The following is a 20,802-nucleotide window of genomic DNA, read 5'->3' as shown; positions in this document are numbered from 1 at the left end:
ATTGTGTTTGAAACAAAGTAGAAATATAATTTAAAAATAAAAAGTTTCCTTATTAAATTCATACACCTGTAAACGCATGATACCGTTCGAATTAATGATTTTTGATTATTCATTACTCTTCGTAATTGCCATCAATATGACATCTACGGATATTATGATGCATTGACGTAGTACGGATACTTGTTATTGGCGTCGCACTGAAGTGCGGCGACTAGTATGTAATACGTTTTTTTTCTCTTATGGGAAGAGAAGTTATTTTACGGATCAAGGTATATATTTTTGTTTTAAGAATATCTATATATTTATACTTATAAATAAGTACTGCATTTGTGACTATTACATTTACTACAACATTTATTGCTAATAATGCAAAGCTAATTCTTTTAATTAATAACTGATCACAGGGACTGGGCAATAATACAAGATCACAGGGACTGGGCAAATACGCGAACCGGTGAAACTTTCTGGTTTTGTAAAAAAAAACAACATAATCAAAATACATATTTATTTTTTTCTAACACTAGCGCAGACTTTTGCTGTTCGAGTTTTGGTAAACGCGTATTTTCTTAATTTTACAAGACGACAGCGATTACACGGTTTATTGCTTTATTGATAACCGTTACACTACAGTCCTTATTAGGGCAATAGGTGCCTAATGAGATCGGGAATAGTCGGTCGATATCGCCGTATTCGGAAAGCGTTTCGGCTATAACCGATATCTACGGTAAATCCCGGAAATTATACTAAATACACGAAATAAATTTGTATTTTTTTATTTAAGAGTTAAATGTGCTTATCTCTTTAAGATTTAATAACTATACAATACAAATAAAAGTTAAATTAATTCGTTTCATAAAATATTTGTGTTAATGACGTCACGGTTGTTGACATTTTCTTAGCAAAATGAAAGTGCGAAATAAAAGCGAGCGATTTGCAAAATCGAAAAAGAAGCAAACATCGATCGACAACGTTGTGTTCGATAACAATTATTCATTTACCGAGCTCTGCGATGGCGATTTGTGTGAAAATGACTCACGTAAAAGCTATCCGCATTTGCTAAATGGCGTGAAAAGAGTAAGCAGATGTGGGTGGGGGGATGGAAGAAGATTGATTGACTCGTTAAGCTGGAGGTTTTGCTAAACAAATTACAGTTTGGTCAGTTTTGTAATATGTGTCCCATTCCTTTGACAATATATAACATTGTTGGCGAACTACAAAATGGCCTCAGTGGTTATTTGTACATTGTTTGTGAAAACCCTGACTGTAGAGAAGTCAACCGTTTTGCTTATGGAAAGCAGCACCATCTCAAGATCAGGGGAATGCCATGCTTTGACGTAAATACCAAGCTTGGAACAGGTATGCATGTCTTCATTTTTCAACCTGCCATTTCTATCAATGTTTAATCATTGTACAATTGCTATTGATCTTTGGACTTCTTACACATGTTCAGACCCCTTAAAATTCAAACCGTCATTCCCAGTGAATATTTGTTTACCGTGTAATATATAAGGAAACACTCCAGTGTCCATTATATTTAGTTTCGCATTTGTGTTGTTAAATCCAATTGATTGCTCATCCATGTTATTCAATAATGTAATGATGATACGAACGAATTCTATGAAAATACATTGTGACGTCATTATTAAGTAACTACGGCCTTATTTCGTTCTTTTCATTTTCAGCAATGAAAGTCAGTTTGGGCAGGCAGGTGACGGTAAATAACTTCCTAAGCACTCTAAACTTAACGCTTATTGCAAAAAGAAATCTTAAGAAGATGAAGGCTCGTGCTGTGGAGGCCATCAAGGAGATCTCAACTGCGTCGTCTAACAAGGCTGCCATTCATGCTTATGGGAGAGAAATGGAGTAAGTGTAAACACTAACTTATAAAACAATGTTGTTGAATATTCTGGTGCCAAATTTTAGTATTTTTTCTCATCAATTGTCTTCTTATTTCCTACTCCAGATGAACATGAAACATATTAATAATACTTATTTTATTAAAGGCACTGTGTTCACAGTTTGGTAAAATTACATTTTTTTTAAAGAATTTTGATTAGAACCCCAAGGGCAGGCACATTATTAAAAATATTTGTGATTGTTATTATACATATTAAAAGCTATTCCAAATATTACAATTTAAAAAAAAACTTTTAGTAATAAATCTTATGAAGGAGCATAGGTATATTAAAATTCTGAGCTAATCATATAAATGGTGAATTATTTTCACAAGCGATAATTTGAGTTCAAATGTAATGTTCTTGTTGTGCTGAAAATTGATTTTTCTTATAACCAAAGATCATAAAAGGCGTCAGAATGAAACTTAAAGGGGAATTATAAAATTCATGAAATAAGCATTGTGTGAATTTAATTTTGTATTTCAGTTCGAGGTACAGTAATGCCTGATATTACTAAGATTGCTGCTGTGCATTTGAAGACGGGTTTTAAGTTCTCGACATATATGAAGATAACAGTGCCAATTTCTTCCGAAGCTCAGAAAGTGATTGGCATCTCTGTTGATGATCATGGCATAATGCGTGTAAATGGTGGAAGAGTTGATAGTGTATCAATTAAAACTTCTCTATATGATTGTATGATGTGGCTTGCAAAGTTTCCCAGAGCCATTTTTGTTGCTAAAAATGGGCGCAGGTTTGATTTTCCGGTTTTGATTAGTGCATTGCTGAACACACACTGTTTTGAAACGTTTTGTAATTGTGTGAGCAGTTTTGTTGACTCTTTGCCGGTTTTCAAAAATCGTATCCTGGACAGTCACACAAACAGGAAGATCTAGTGAACGTGTTCTCCAGGCAACCTGCAACGCCCACAGTGCTCCTGATGATGTTGAAGCACTGGGATCTTTGCTTATAACATGTACAATTACTGACAATATGGCCCACATCTTTACTGTTACTGCAATACATAATTCAGTTTGCTTAAGTCATGAAAAGCCTTTAAGGCAAAGAACATTATATTGTTAGACGTGCTGTTGCATAGAGGAACTCTGAAACGACCAACAGCTGAAAACATTGCGAGATATGGACTGGCCTTGTGTTATTTGAAAGCCATATTTTCTAGTTCCGGAGAGGATGACTTTAGGGCTATTTTCATTGCTAAAAGCAATGAGCGACTACCAAAAGTCACAAACGCAAACAAATATTTTACCTGAAGTGGTCCCTAAAATCGGTCAGTTTTTCAGTGACGAAAAGTGACGGAACGAGATAATATGGCTTTCAAATGACACGCGGCCAGTAAAAATCACGCAATGGCTTTATACTGATACTAAACTATGTACATCTAGTTGTCATTAATCTGGCTATTTTTATTAAAATATAAGTTGTTTATTATTGTGCTACATGTTTAAGGAAACATGATAACTTATACATCTTTATGCTACGTAATATTGGGACAACTTTGAAATTTTGTGGTGAACTGCACCTGTATTCATATGTTGCCTTTTGACTTTATGTGACCTTAAGATTGTATTATTAATGTATGATTATATCAATATTTATTCAAAGTTAGCTAAATTTCTTCACATGTCATGGTTTATAACTGTAGCTTTTAATAAGCAACTAGAAAAAACCCAAAAAGAAGTGATATACATATTTATACTTACATTCATTGCGTCAAAATGAATTGGGGTAGGCATACTCAAAGTAAAATTTCTTGAGAAAGGAACGGTAAAACTTCCTGAAATTCATTCAGTGTGTAGAAAATATGTTGTGTTAAATAAATATGTACAATATATGCATTTCATCACACTACAAGTGACATAAAACGTAATTAAAGTTTCTTGTCAATGAACCATTTGTTTTCGTTTTTGTCATTTTATCCAGATAAAACCATATATTATTGGACATCAAAGGCACACTTCGCTTTCAATGACACTTTTTTCAGTCTGTATCTACTTACAAAATCCAGTCGAGTACGTTTATCAAGTTAATTGTCAAAATATATGTATATCCCATTACAATTTTTTTTATATATTTTGGATATAGGGTAAATCCATAGAAAACGCCCAACCGAGTCAAGGGGTAGGTGTATTCAACCAAGTATAAAAAGTTAACCGGCGGGTAAAAAGTTTGAAAATTTTGCAATTAGCTGTGATATACAATTTACTATGTGGAAATAATAACAAAGAGTGTTTCTGGAAAAGTACCCATTAGGCTCCCACTACCTTAATATCTTAGTTTAAAGGTGCTTTTTCAAGCGTTTCCGTAGTGTAGGGTTACACGCTCGCTTCACATGTGAGAGGCCCAAGTTTCGAGCCCCAGTAGAATCAAATTCTTTTATTTGTGTCCTATGTTAACATTTTGTTTTGATGTAGACATTTTAGTTTAAATAAAAATATGCTGTTTTATTGTAACCATATCATAAAATGAACTTTGAAATATTTTGAGGTTACAACTCAAAATCATAGATAATGGTGATTTGGGGATTAGAACACACCATCATAGATAATGGTTATTTTGGGGTTATAACACAAAATCATAGATGATGGTTATACCAGTATCTTTTTCTATTTTGTTTAAAATAATCGACCAAAATATTAATATTTACAACAGAAAAAAATCGTTCCATGTAACTTAACTGAGTGCCTTTTACACTGAAATTCCCGACGCCCTTTGATGCTTTGCATCAATACTTATCTTGTATTGTCTTTAAAATGCGTGGCCATAATGTCTGCGTCATCGAAACTGTAACTGCATAATGAGGTTCAACTAGGCGCCAGTTATCAATTACATTATAACATGTATGGATTGGAATCAAACGATTTCGTGTTCCGAAACAATTACTTCCAGTCAAAACGAGAAGCGTCAAACGACGCATATAATGTACTTAAATATAAACCTGCATTCCTAAATTGTCAGAAATTAGAACACTTTGATAAATTTTCTTCCGTTATTTTTTAAAACATACCAGCTACTATTGTAGCGAGTTTTAAAGGGGCCTTTTTACGTTATGGTAAATTGACAAAAATGATAAAAGTTGTTTCAGATTCGCACATTTTCGTTTTAGTTTGATATTTCTGAGAAAACAGTAATACTGAACATTTACCAAGCTCTAAAATAGCCATTATATGCATTGTTTGACGATTTAAAAATCTGAAAATTATAAAGCCTTTCAACGCGAAACGATTGCATAATGTGGAGAGTTCTATTGTCGTTATATTATGTGAAACTACGAGGATTGCTTATAATAAGTATGAAATACTTCCTTTATTCTATTAGGATGGATGGTCGAGTGGTCTAAGTGGTTTTCTTTTACTCCAGGACTCCAGTGGTCAGTGGAGCCCTGCTAACGGTTACCTTTTTATTTTTTTCTATTTTATTCTTGATTTGTTACTGGAGCTTTTTAGATCCAATGTTCACATTTATCAATATAAAGCATTTAATGACAAACTTCAAGACATGCCAAAATATGTGAACAGGCCCCTTTAATACACTAGCAAACCGAGACATATGCAACATATTTATAGCAATTGATGCACTTTTTAAACAAGTCGTCCCAATATTATTACTAGAACAAAAACACGTTAACAAAGTGAAAGAAAATGCTCAATTCCCCTTAAATAATTAAACATAATAATGTTAATGATAAGTTGTATAGTATTTTAAGTGTGTTGTGACCATGAACATTGCATAATAAGATTTTACATTTATAGCAATTAATGCTTGTGTATGTCAGGTAATTTATACATCCTCTTTAAAGAAACAAAGGGGAGTCTAATCTGTATTTTTCACAGAAAGAGAGCGGTAGAAAATATTGTCGTCATTTTATCCGTCAATCCGAATGATAATTTTATGGAATGAGTTGGCGTGTATATGAAGTGAAAACACCAAAAATAAACAACGGTTGAGATAGACACCTCACCTATCAACTGTATAATGCCCACAATATCACTTTAAAATGGAATTAATTGTGTCACAAATAAATAAAAACGAGCATTTTGTATCTACAAAAATCTATGTAATCATACCACATCTAGCGTTGAAATTGCGGCTATAACTATTGCTATAAAGGACACTGATTGTTTAGGTGTTAACTTTATTTTACAAAATACTTTACGAAATGGTCGTTCATTTTTGAGTGTTATAGAGGTTTTAACGAATTTACCCATTACCTTGTCCATCAAAATTGTGTTCCGTCTGTCCTTACTTCTTTCACACTGTACAATATCTCAATGTTTATATAAATATCATTTTGTTCTGGGAGGCGTGACCCTTATCTAGTGAGTATTTATTATCTTAGCCTTGTTTATTAGACCCTTCAGAATTGTTTCCATTTTGTATGACAGAACTGTCGGGTAGTTACATGAGTTTGGAAACTTGAAACTATCGACACTTTTTTGCTTGCTCAATTCCACACGGGCCAGTCAAATAAAGTATATGTAAGAAAAAGGGCACCAACGCAATCCAATTACAGGGCATACATTCTAACGCACTGCTACACAGTTCATGTGTTTATCACCAAAAACTCTGCACAGATTTACATCAAAATAAATTATCTCTCAAACGGTACCAGTGTCATTCGATTCGACGCAGTATTAAACTGTCCACATGGCCTCAAACACGAGAAATGGTCCAAAATTCGGTCGATGTAGTTAAGCCTGTCCACTTGTGTTTACACTGGAGGATTCCTGTTTTGCACGTAATAAGCGATTCCCCGATAAATTGTCTATAGCTCCATATAAAACACATCCAAGGAACACTGTCCACATCAATAACTTGCTCCGTCTCCGAATATAAACCAAGAAATCAACTCGTTTTCACACACAATAATTCTAAACGTCAAAAGTCGCCATTTGCCGGCATGGAATCCCGCACGGCGCAGATTTTGGAACGCGTTATTTGATTGGTTGAAATTGTAAAAAGTTAAAAGGTAAGGTAACAATTGACATAAAACTCAAAATGTTTTAACTTTTGTAAAAAGTTAAATCCTATATTATTAGAAAACGATTTAAATATGAAAAAGATTTTTGCCATCACTTAAACTGTGTTGTTTGATATAAACATGAAAGGGGAACCAGCACAGCATCCCTTGTAGGGAAACATCAGAGTCATAATAGCGGCAAGATTGAACATTTTGACAGACCTCAAAATGAGTCTTGTAACCTGATAATGTGAACTAAACAAACCATTTGTCCTTCCCCTATTGATTATTTAACCCATTGCCCATGATATATCGTCTTTTCACATCTTTGCAAACAGAGTAGACTAAGATCAGGCAATACTGTGCCAAGTGCGGTTTAAGTCAATGCAATACTTAAGCTAAGTGCTGTTAAATTTATATGCAAAACTGAGCTATGTGATGTTAAATGTTATGCAAAACTGGGCTAAGTGATGTTAAATTACAATGCAACACTAAGTGCTGTGAACTTCAACAAAACTTAGCAATGAATTGGTCGACCTTACGATAATATTAAGTAATGGCTGAATCAACCTATGCCTCCCACGCAGAATGATTTTGTTATGTCAGTGACTATGGCTCAATGCTGTGTCATCGTTTTGACAATTTTCAGCATGGCATTTTCCTACTAATAGTCACTCTACACTGCCTGTAGTAGCTTGCCTGGTCAGGGTCTAGTCAGTTTGCACCAGCATGCCCACTCTTTCAAAAGTGGTTATCTGTACCCATTAGGTTTTCAAAATGTGGGAACAGAACTACCAAGATGTGTATGTGACCCCCCATATAATTGACCTTTGACCTTGTAGGATGACCTTGACCTTTCACCACTCAAAATGTGCAGCTCGATGAGATACACATGCATGCTAAATATCAAGTTGCTATCTTAAATATTGCACAAGTTTTGGCCAATGTTAATGTTTGACAAAAACCAACAAACAAACATACAGGGCAAAAACAATATGTAAAAATGTGGGTCCTTTTGATTTGTTTGGGCAAACAAATTAATATATATTTATACTTTATTTGGGATCCTTTTCAGAATACATGATAATTGACAAATGTTATCATTATTGAAACACGAATCAGTGTTAAACAAACCTTGTTGCAAGCTCGCACCTTCATCAAAAATCTATATATGGGCATACACCATATATATGTATACCGTGTTAGCATATTATACGTGATTTTAAGACAGTATACGAAGTTTTAACTGGATCTAAAAATAATATAAACCCTGCGCAACCTCACTTTATTACTTGCCTTAAATTGTATTGTAACAGTAAAACAACCGTTTTCAACGATCCACATTAAAAATACAGCATTTTGTTATGATAAAACGATATTTACATGTTATTTCGTTGCTCGACGTTTCAAATGTAGTTGTACATTTGTAAAGAAAGTTTTCGCAGCAGCAATCAATCGTATAATGTAAACGGTTTTACTCCAGAATTGTTATGAATTATAAATCTGCACGAGAATTGTTTTGAGAATGAACATTTCAATTATCGACTGGATTTACGCTAAAGTGAGAAAAATAACCATGAAAGCAAATACTGCGCTTACCCTGTTAATAAAGAATCACCTGTTGATGCCTGCTTATCAAGGTGTGATTATTTTGACACCTGGGTCGAGATAAAAATTGCAAAACACTAGTCCGGAAAATCATTTGAAATGTGTTTATCTTTTTTTCTGATAGTTGTACCTCGGCGAAATGTTTAAATGTTCTATTTTTAAAGAATGTTCGTTATCGTGTAGATTATGCGAGTCAACATGAAACATAAAATCAAGCTTTCCAAAGTCTTCCTTACGTAGGTTTTAAATGTTAATTATTTATGGCCGTCAAACGAAAAAATAACGCATTTTAATTTGGTATTTTTTACACATAAACATGAACCTGATCATACTTTTCTTTTCACAATTTAATTACATATATATCCATTATATTGCCACAAACATGATTGATATTATCTGTATACATGCATAATCCATTATGTTGACTTACATGATTTATTGTTTTCTTATTTTACATTTCGTTACATAAAAATGATAAAATACTGAACAAAGACGAATACACATTTTTTTTAAAGTAACTGTTATTATATTTTAAGAACAATCCTTATTTGTTCAAAAACAAGTTGGGATAGACAAATATAGACACTTGTCGAACGTTATACTTTCAATGCGTGCAACTCTTAAATGAAGGAATTAAACCATGAATATCTACACTGCGTGCGTGCATGCCAATCTTTTGCAAAATGTATACCTAAAGCCTTTAATTTGAACTTGAAAACAACAACAGCAACAACAATAAAAACTGTTATATTTTAACAATTCCTCCGACCAACTGGATCAGTTTTTTAAGAGGATGGGTTGTGGGGTTGCTGGTATATCAGATAATAGAATGTTAATCAGACCTTTTCAGTAATTTTTTTACAAATATATAAATTTTGTGTTGACGTTTCGACCTTATTCTGATATTAACCTTTGTTAACCATTATTTTAACCGTATTTTATTTAGAGGATACAGGTCTCTGAAGGCGATAATACGAGCATAATTCATTTCAGTGTATGTTATAAGGAATTAAAAATAGATGAGGACTTAGATACCATTCTCAATTCATGCCATACATGTGTTTAAATATAGAATATGACAGAAAAAATCATTCAACAGAGCAGGACTAAAGCAGCAAAAAGATCCACATGAACCAAACAAAAACAGGTACAGCTTATCTTTGTAGTTTTTTCCATAACGTCTTTATAAACAGGTTCCACATATAATTGCTATAAGTATTACTTAATTACACTTTTCATTCCGAGTTTGTCATAAAGATATTTTCTCACGTTTGTTTTTGTATTAGAAATAATTATATGTGTTACGTCATTTCTGCTCGCGATGTCTCTGCATATATTTCATATTAACTAAGAACTAAAATAGACAATAGCAAATCATTTGGGTCGAAATAAACTGGTGATGTATTGGACATATTAGCATTGCTTAACATTAGCAGTAAATGATAGTAACACACGAAAGTACCTATCTATGTTAACCAATACTTAATGTCCTCGATTAATTAGTCTTATATACTATGCATTTACGTAGGTATAAAAGAGAAATAAAATTAAATGTTAAAAGTTGTAGTATTTCGCAAACGAGGTGGTTTAAAACATAATGAAAAATGGATATATGCTGATGAATACTTGGATGTTGTTAATGACTTTAACTATTTAGGTGTTACATTGAACTACACGGGTAATTTTAATCTTAATTCTCAGACGTTATATGGTAAAGGCTTAAAAGCATTGAATAATTTATTGTCAAATCTGAAAAATAAGAATGTAAACCAAGAGTAGCACTGCAGTTATTTGATGCTTTTGTTTCTCCTATTATTACGTATGGGTGTGAAGTATGGGGTTTTTCCAAATCATCACAGTTAGAAAGGCTGCATTTAAAATTTTGCAAAGCTACGCTTGGTGTTAGACAATCTACAGCTAATGTAGCTGTATACGGTGAACTGGGTAGATACCCATTGTATATAAACCGATATGTACGTATTATAAAATACTGGTTAAAGTTAAAGGATAGTGATAAAATTATTACCAAGTCAGTTGTTAAAGATGCTTTGTGCGATGTTAGTATAAATAGAACGAATTGGTTTAGTAAAGTTAAGAACCTTCTTACACGTTACGGTTTTTACTATGTTTGGTGTAGTGACATACCTATAAATACTAACCAGTTTATTTGTACATTTCGGCAAAGGCTAATTGATGAATATTTGCAACAATGGCAAGAAAATGTTACAGATAGTGGAGTTTTAACTTTGTATAAAACACTTAACATGTCACATGGATTTGAATCTTATCTAGATCTCATTGTGTCGAGAGATCTCAGAGTTGTATTTACGAAATTACGTATATGTTCCCATAACTTGAGAATACACACTGGTAGATACGAAAAATTAGATAGACATTTACGTATTTGTCAAATCTGCTCTACCAATGAGATCGAGGACGAATTTCATTTGATGTTTAAATGTACAGCATATGCTCATTTAAGACCAATTTATTTAAAACATTATTATAGAAATAGACCTAGTATGTTTAAGTTGATACAACTGTTTAATACAAACAACAAATCAGAATTGTTTATGTTAAGTAAATATATATCTGAAGCTTTTAAAATTCGCAACGTAGCATTGACGGATTTATAACACTGGTCATTGTATACAAGACTCAAGACTATTTATTGAAAGAATACATTACAATAACAGCTAGTTATTTGATTATAAGCTATTTTCGTTCCAACAATACATATTTATTACCATATGAAATTAATCATTGTACCAAATAAGCATGAATATTGTTGTATATAAGTTCATCCTGTTAAATAGATTTGTTAAATAATGACCCATACTTCACTGTATAATCTTGTTGTATTAATTATTATATGTATGCATATATATATAACACAAAAAACTGTAAAGTTTACGTGAATAAAATATGTTCTGTTCTGTTCTGTTCTGTTAATAATGATCGCTTTTACTGAAATTATAGCATGAATTGCATTTACACAAACCTGTCTATCTACAAAAAGCTCACTTTATCGATTATGATATACAACTATGAGTAATAACTACAGAACCGGTTTAAAAGTAGGTCGGCAAAAATGTGTTACATCAAAGTAACATATATGTACTGTTTTTGGAAAACGCATTAAATGTCATATTTAAGTTTGCAATAAGAACACTATCCTATGATATGCATCTTCTAAGCTTATTTCAGTAATTTGGAATCGCTTCAGGTATCCGAATCGCAATAATGGTAGTACTTTTGAATCATCAAACTTGTAATAGTATCAAACCGGCTTTTTCACTTTTTTAATAACACGCATATTGCACATATATGTAAGTGTTTTTATGCGTTTATATGGCGTGGTACTTATACATAATGTTATTTTGTTTGATGGGTGTGTTTCGTTTTACTTTTTGCTTTCTAGAGCGGTTTACACTTTGTAACGCGTTCTTTTGTGTGTGTATATGGCGTGGTGCTTATACATAATGTTATTTTGTTTGATGGGTGTATTTTCTTTTACTTTTTTGCTTTCTGGAGCGGTTATCACTTTGTAACGCGTTCTTTTTTAATCTTGGCATCCTCATCGTCTGTAATTTGCGTCTTGTTACCTGGAAATAATAAGGATAGTATTTCGTTTAAACAATTTCAAACATAAGTTTTGTTGAACAAAAAAAAAATGTAACAATTACACTGGTTAATTTATGCCGTAAAACTTTATACTTCACTCACCAGATATTATCATTAAGTATGTGAGAAATCATTTAAATCACTGTTGTTGTCAAATTTAAGCGTATGACTTTGAGTCAATTGCAAAAGAATAAACTAAATAAAGTTAACTATTGATCTATAAAAGAGATAATATTCGTTAAAACATTCGCCTTAATGCGCATTTAGTTCACGACAAGTATTTCGTGTAAAACCTTCTAACAAATGTATTTGCTGTGTTTGTCGTTTAAAACTCACGTCCCAAAATAAGCTTACAAGAAAGTCAGTACTAAAAAGAGGGGTTAAACCATTCTTATTATGCATTAAATAAATTAACAGAGATAAACACGCGTCGAGAAATACTAATAATATTGATTTATGTACAGTTAACTGTAAACATAGGCACACACTGTTTATTATAAGAAAACATGAGATTCGTTAATCCAAAGGCTTAAAGGTCGAACAATTTAACAACAAATTTGTGAACTGTTTGCCTTAAATAACGTTTTTATTCCGACGTCCACGATCTGAAAACAATAAAAACGAGGGAAGCTCAAAACAGTCAAGCCAACGGGACGTTTTCATACAAAACCCAAATATAAATGTAAAGTACGTTATCGAGTGAAAATACTCGTTACTCCTTGGTAAACATCACGAAAACGACGCCATTCTGTAAGCAAGTTACAACTAACCTCACTAAAACACAGTCTGCTCCCGTATACGCTTCATTATTATTATTAAGTCAACATTAAAAAACTTGAACAATAAATGGCGTTTTGATATTGTATTTCATTAATATTTATTGCATACTAATTTCATGGATAATAGTAAAATTGATAACAGTTTTAAATGCTTTATTATGCTGGTGCGGCTGAGTTTTGGTGGCTGAGGGAACACGTTTCACAGTACAGCATGCATGCAGTCTTACTTGACGCAACAAATGGCAATGTTGAATGCTTGCAGATCAGCAAATAAACACTGTGTTTGCAGAATAATATAATTAAGGAAGGCGGCCAACGTTTGAATGACATTTAAACGGATTAATATTATCTGGTGTCAAGAATAATTGAGAAAAACGTATTAAAACATAATAAAACATATTTCTGTATTAACATGCAATACTTCAATGGTGAAAAATAACACATCAAATTAAAAAAAACAACAACAACAAAAGACAAATATACACAACAATTATTAAAAAAACTATCAACAAAATGTAAAGAGAATTAAAAACGCATGTGCAGTTAGAAGATTTAAATCGTGTATATCCTTTCCAGATGTCTATCAGAACCATTCTATTTGTTTTCATTTGCATTCAAGGGGCCTTTTCACAGATTTGGGCATGTAATGAAGTTTGTCATTTAAATGCTTTATATTGATAAAAGTAAACATCGGATGTAAAAAGCTCAAGTAAAAACAAGAATAAAATTAAAGAAATAAAAAAATGTAACCCTCAACGGGACTCGAACCACTGACCCCTGGAGTAAAAGTCTATCGCTTAGATCACTCGGCCATCGGTGCTGATACAAGCTGTGTTGAACTTTATACATTATATAAGCAATCCTCATAGTATCCCAAAATATAACGACAACAACAGAACTCTCCAAATTATTCAATCGTTTCGCGTTGCAACGCTTTATAATTATTAGGTTTTTAAATCGTCAAAAGATTCATATACTTGATATTTTAGAGCATCAAACATGTTCAGTAGTATCGTTTTCACACACATATCTTAACTACAACGAAAATTAGCGAATCTGAAACAAAGGTTTGTTTTTTATTTTGTCGATTTACCAAAACTTGAAAAGGCCCCTTTAAATTCGTTCTCAAAACAAAAGATAACGTTCGGGAAGATATGTCTAGAGAAACAAAACGTGCAGACTGATGAGTTTGGTAAAGTCATTACACATCTAATTACTTTCGTCTTCCATTTGCAACGGTAAGTCGCGAAACTTCATAATATTATTTTTGTTAACGTTACAGCTGAAAAATACATTTCAACGTGAATAACGTCGATGTAATGAGAATGAGACCTTGTCGGAGAAATTATTAGTACATGTTTACTATATACTTAATTACGTGTCTATCATAAGATGTCGCTGGTTAATTCATTTGAATATATGTTTCTTCTTTATGTTGATAATAAACAGAAATATATAATTATAAAATTGTATTTATTTAGTTTCATTGCATTTAATCAGTTTCAGTACAAAACACATCATATTTGTAATTATGTATTTACACATTATGACTTTTCACTTGTTTGTGGATTTGTTTTTTAGTTTTGGTTAGTTTCACTCTGTAAGCTTAACATTGAAATACACACTTTTGGCATTTGCAACATTGGTTGTTTAATCGATCTCTATATTCTACGTTGTGTTTAAAGTATTTACAAACGTTTTCAGTTGTATCCATTATTTGTTAGAATTTAATATTTCATAGATCGCAAGATATAATAATTTAAAAACCAAAAGTTAAAAAAGACCTCAAGCCTTAATTAAATAAGTTTGATATCCATAGTAAACAATGTTTGAACGTTTTTCGACTGTTTTTATTAAGACATAATGTTCAATCAAAGCGCGAGTATATTTGGCCTAGGTCAATGCATTTATTATGTCGCAGATACAGATCGTTTATTAAACAAATGTATAGGTAAGACTAACAAATACACGCACATGTATCTTAAAAAATAGAATTGTTCCCACTGTATACCATAAAATACTTGGACAAAAACCAGTATACAACTTCACAAGTTAATATCGTTGACCATTGATGCTTACACCTTCGTAAGTCGTTTAAAAGTATGTTTAATTGTTCGGAATTCTGATTTTTAAAATAAAAGCATTAAAGTAATGTAAATTTCATTTGCTGAATAGCGAATTATATTTTAAAATACCTTTCGATTGGTCATTTAACTATAAGAACTTAAAGTGGGGATTCACAAGTTGGTTTACCGGGCGTGATTTTAAATACAATATTATTATGACATTTAGTGCGAACCTTCTGCTTTTAATACAATGTTTTTGTGTATTCTGTTTGGGCTGATGGCTTTTAATGTTACAAAAAAACATTGAATGTAATTTAAAACATAATAAGAATCTATACACTAAATGTATATGAATATCGAACAAATACTGTTACACTGTGTTGATTAGTGGTACTTAAATAACAGTTGAAACCGTCCATTGTGTTTAGGGAATACTTCGTTATCTAAAGAAGGATTGCGTGCCAATGATACAACAATTATGAAAAAAAAAAACGTGGTCGACAGTTTTTAGTTAATAACGCAAACGAATGAGTAATGTGTCGGTACAAAATTAGGTAAAATATATAAAAAAACAGCAACAGCTGACGAATTTTCAGCATCACATGACCTTTCTTTATATATGGCAAGTGGCAAGTTGCCCGCCAACTGAGCTCTGAACAAAACCTTTTAGCGAAGACTAACATGTGATCTGAGGCCACGGCCTTATGAAGACAAATTAGATTTATCACAAGCGTCTGAGAGAAATTGATTTTAGCAATATAGATCTTGGACGATGAACATCTAAGACAATTCTTTATGAATGTCATGATTGATTAGAAAATACTTGTATTATTGTATTGCTTATTGCTTTATCAATTGACTATTTAATATAATTATACAATAGATAAGTCATGTCGCATTCTTAAAAGGGAAAGTTTCAAACTCTTTACGGATTTTTAATATAGAAATTAGATATGACCTTGATAAAGGTAAGGGTTGTCGAGCCGTTCCATTCACCATATAAGGCAAATCACATATCACATAATATTGAAAATTGATAGTTTTCATCATGAATCAATAATGCTCGCATATTAAAAATTGCTTTTGGTGCTGGTGAGATGTCATTTTGGCGCTGGTGAGATGTCATTTTTGGTAATGGCAAAGGCTGATCAGGCAAATCAGGTACGAGATTTTCAGTTTTTCCAATTATATGTACTTCTTTCTTTAAAGAACGTCTTTTCTAAAAACACATCCAGGCTTGGTCGGACGTGTTGTGTCTGATGAGCCTGAGCGGACTACACTGGGTAATCTGGAATTATAAATTGCGCACATGGATTTACCCCGAATTTCCCATAGCGCGACTAGTATACATTATAGATCACTAAAAACAACACGAATGCCTGCATACCAATAATTTCTGCCTGGGCTTCAACCCTGCAATAATTAATTCACTATATTGAGAGTTTAATAGGTTTAATTGATATCTTACACTTCAAATTTATGCTTCAGCTCCAGATTTAGTTTTATGTCAACCAATTGCCTGCGTGTTTGATTAAGTTGATGTGTTTCAAAGGTTTTAATAAAAACAAACTAATATACCACAGCAAATTGTCCCAGTTGTTTTGTACGATATTACCACCATGTGTATGTTTTTCAATCTATGAAGTAAGGCTAGCGAAACGCTTATTTACCATAAGAGACACTACTCATTGCATAAGCTGTTAATCTGCATGTTAATTAATAACCCAAAACGTATGTTACACCTCAAGGAATGTCTTATTGAGTCAATCTGGTTATAGATTCAAGTTTCCAGTGCTAGATACGAGATCATGTTTGATAATGACCTGTATATTGTTATTTTGAAAGTCATTAAATGATTATCTTAACGATATTGCACTATGTAATTGCCCTAGGCACAAGAAAACTACAAATGCAATAATTTGATAAATTCAGAGAGACTTGTTCTTACACTTAGCGCAATAGAACTGAAGATAAGGTCTTCTTCTTAATGTTTTAAACCAATTCATGATTTTTCATATTTATCCCGTAAAAGATTATCCATTTTTGCTTGGCGTATTAAAAATTAAAGAATGGCAATTATTCTGTAAATACTGAAGAGAGGGTTATATCTTTAGGTTCTTTCGGATATCTTCATTTCTTTCAGAGTTAAGGACAATGACTTAAAAATCCTCATAATAGATGTGGGTCTTATAATATGCATTTACGTTCCATGCCCTCTATAAATGTACAAAGTTATATTTAAATTGGTTCGAATCTTAAGGGAATAATGCAGCACGAATATTGACAAAATGGCAATATAAATGTTCATTATATAGTGGGGATTATGGTTTTCGTACTATTTACTTACATTTTAAGGGCGTTTACATATATTGTGTGCATTTTTCGAATGGTGTTGATAAAAACGCTCAATGGGATTATTTGAACGGAATAATTTAATAAAGACGAAAGCGGGATACGAAATCGGTGCAAAAAGATCAAAAGACTACCGCTTTAACGTTTTGACTAACCAAATAATAAAACTACATGCAGTCCTTCCCAAAATTATAATTTATTGCCGGCCATGAGGTCTTATAATCATGCAGCCATTTCCGGCCCAGACTGATTATTTCAGGCCCAAAAAGTAATTAATGACGACGAAAGACAAAGATGGCATTTTTAACAATATTTTAATATTATCAGATTAATACACAAATCATGCATTTAATCATTCAGAATTGCCAAGATTTCTTAACCATTTGTCTCTTCATCCTGGATATCTGAATCCTCTACTGAAGTCACATTCTCTGACTAATCTTCTTTCGTTGGATACCAATCAGTCATAGCCTTGGGTGGGCGCTAATAATTAAGACGACGAAGACCATCTCCATGTATCATGAGCATACAATGCTTAATCTTTTTGCTAAGCTGTTGTAGGCTAGCATACCTTATAATACTATACTAGTCTTAAAGTCAATCCCAATGCTTTTGAGTGAATTATTTGGGTGATTTTTAAAAAAATTATGCTAGAAAACGTTGTTGGTCCTCTATGTATGTGTGAGTTTGTTACGTAAAAACCTCATTAAATATTTAATTTTACATAAAACCATCGAATCTTAACAGCCATTTGTCAACAGCTGCTGAAGGGTCATAAGCTGTAACGTCTGCAGTGCTGAGTTTGATCATCACGAGAGTTTGTTTCTTTTGCTCCTTCACCAAATTTTAATTAAAACGTTTTAAGATATTAAAAAATAAAATGAAAACAAAATCACCAGTTATATATCAGGAAACTCTGTTTTCCTTCGAACTCCTGTGTAGATATTGTCAGATCGCTTCGAACTCATGTGTAGGTGTTGACAGATCGCGGGAAGATCACAGTGACCTGTGTTAATGCCCTACTTGCTTACGAATTAATCGGATATAACAGGAACCAAAAGTATATGGTATCGATTCTCTCCCTTTGCGAATCGACTCATATAGTAATGACGTAGTGTGTAATTTGCATTGACGACGCAGCAAAAATCTTCGGATACCGTATATTCACGTACGTCATTCAAGAAATGTAACCAATGAAAAAATGTTTTACATGATTGGAGTATTCATAAACAACTCGGTAAATTCCCACTTTTGCCTTGAAACTTTTCTGGAAATAGCTTATGGAATTCCAAATTTCGCCATAATTTTATTACCAGACACGAGGTCCGGCAATATTAGAATCATTTCCGGATTTTCCAAATTATTATCGGAAAAATCCGAGGACCGACGGTATTTCGAAAAGACTGCTACATGTTCCGCGTTGAAGAATATGAAAGACATGCACATGTTAGCTCAAAACGTTACGAAAACACCAACTTATTCTGTCAATTCGCGTGTGTCAATTTTCATTATGTTATATATTTCAAACACACAAATGAATACTCTGTGTCAGTGTATGTCTATGCAAATATAGTCAGCTTACTATTTTGTATAAACTGTTCCTTCATTTGTTTTATTTGTGTCAATGATGGGAATTGTCAAATTGTCAATCTGTTATTTAAGTCGTTAATCAGTAAATTAAGTTTCCTTATAATAACGACGGAAGTATGGATATTGCGATAACAAAATGCCTTTTTAATAAAACGAATATTAGATTGTTAATGTTTATGATGCAACATTTATCCGTAAAAGCATGACAATATATTACCAGATTAAGCCGATTAATATAGTCAGTGTTTGTGACCATATTAACATATTATACGTTTGCAGATAACCTATTGTTATCGCACTAAATCACATCGACTTGTCTTGAATCATTTGCAAAATATGTTATGTGCAGCCCAATATAAGAGTAAGTATGCTTGAAATGTTGACTATGATCCGATAGCATACATTCGAAATGAATTGTAAATGAACCTTGTTCTGGGAATACGGGGCTTAATGCATGACTATACTTCCTTTAAACAAAAAAAAACCAACTGAACTGCACGAGCTAATCTAGAACGACACTTTTCGCACGTGAATAAAACCCCGATCGTAGCTCATGAAATCTAATCAGTAATAACTTTTTGTGAACTTCATGCTCATAAATTATTGAATATTGTATTGGGCATTGATTGTGCCTAACAAATTTAGTCGGATTGTTACTGGATAATTATCAGCAGTCAATTTTATTATTATTATTTCATTACAGAAGATTGTACTGATGTAATACATTGTGCTTGCCACACACGGTATTGTAACTTAGCGTGTTTTAATAACTTTACGTATCATTTAACTTTTATGACGGTTTCAAACAGGTTTTGCTTCATGTTTAGAGCATGAAATACGAACAATTCTGCCGTTTACTTGCATTAATTGAAACACTTCATTATTATCAGAGTAGTGCCATAACATCTTATTTTGCAATATGTGCCTTGCTTGGAGTAAAAAAAACTTATTAAAAGAAAACAAAAAGATCTGTGTGGTGTATTGTATTTATAATTGTATTTATTATAAACTTATTTAAAAATACGCGTTCATATAAACCAAAGAGTTGTACATACATTCGATACTATTTGAAATCAACAGAAGAAAAATAAAATATGCATACTAGTGCATCCAGGGCGCTTTCAACGTATCTGTAAAAGGCTTATCCGGCAATTTTTAGCAAACGGTTTCAAATAATGTATATAAATTGGATTTGCACAAACTATACAACGACCGTCAATCAACGAAACAGAAATATATAAAGATATATTGAAGTTGTAGCGTATACTATATCCGGAACATACATTCAACATCGTATGCTCCGTTTTTTTCACACGATACTGCAAGATCCCTTGGGCGTTGTTTTTATGTCTGTGGCACGATTTACAATAATGCGTCCTCGAAATATATCGAAACTATTAATCTTCATATTTACCATGAAAATCTTTCATAAGAGGCACCGTCATAGCAAATTACCGTTCACTTCATCATCATTGGCTTTTGGGATTGCAGTCTCACTTATGTTACATCAAAAGCAAATCAAATAAGGCGTATGCGATAAGTTGTTGCTATCCAACCTTCATTTAATATGCTGAGGATATTTCCGAGAACACATCATTCTAACACAGATTATATGCTCTTGATTTTTTTTATTTTAAATAACCAAACGTAATCGACTTCATTTACAAAACAAAAAAAGCAAACAGTAAATGCATTTTTAATGAATTATACAAAAGAAATAACATATTCTTAAATGATTGATTATTTTGCTTATAACAGAATATAGTTTCTAGTTATTAAGAGAAGAGGTATGTTAAAAAGAATGGCATTAACGAGCAATATATAATGAAGTAAAATCATATCAATCTATAAATACTTTTTCGATGGTTCTCGCTTCTTAATACGCAATAAATATGGCATTTAAAGGAATCGCT

The sequence above is a fragment of the Dreissena polymorpha genome, chromosome 6, assembly GCF_020536995.1.
Source record: "Dreissena polymorpha isolate Duluth1 chromosome 6, UMN_Dpol_1.0, whole genome shotgun sequence".
Classification (NCBI taxonomy): domain Eukaryota; kingdom Metazoa; phylum Mollusca; class Bivalvia; order Myida; family Dreissenidae; genus Dreissena; species Dreissena polymorpha.
This window is presented reverse-complemented; position numbering follows the sequence as displayed.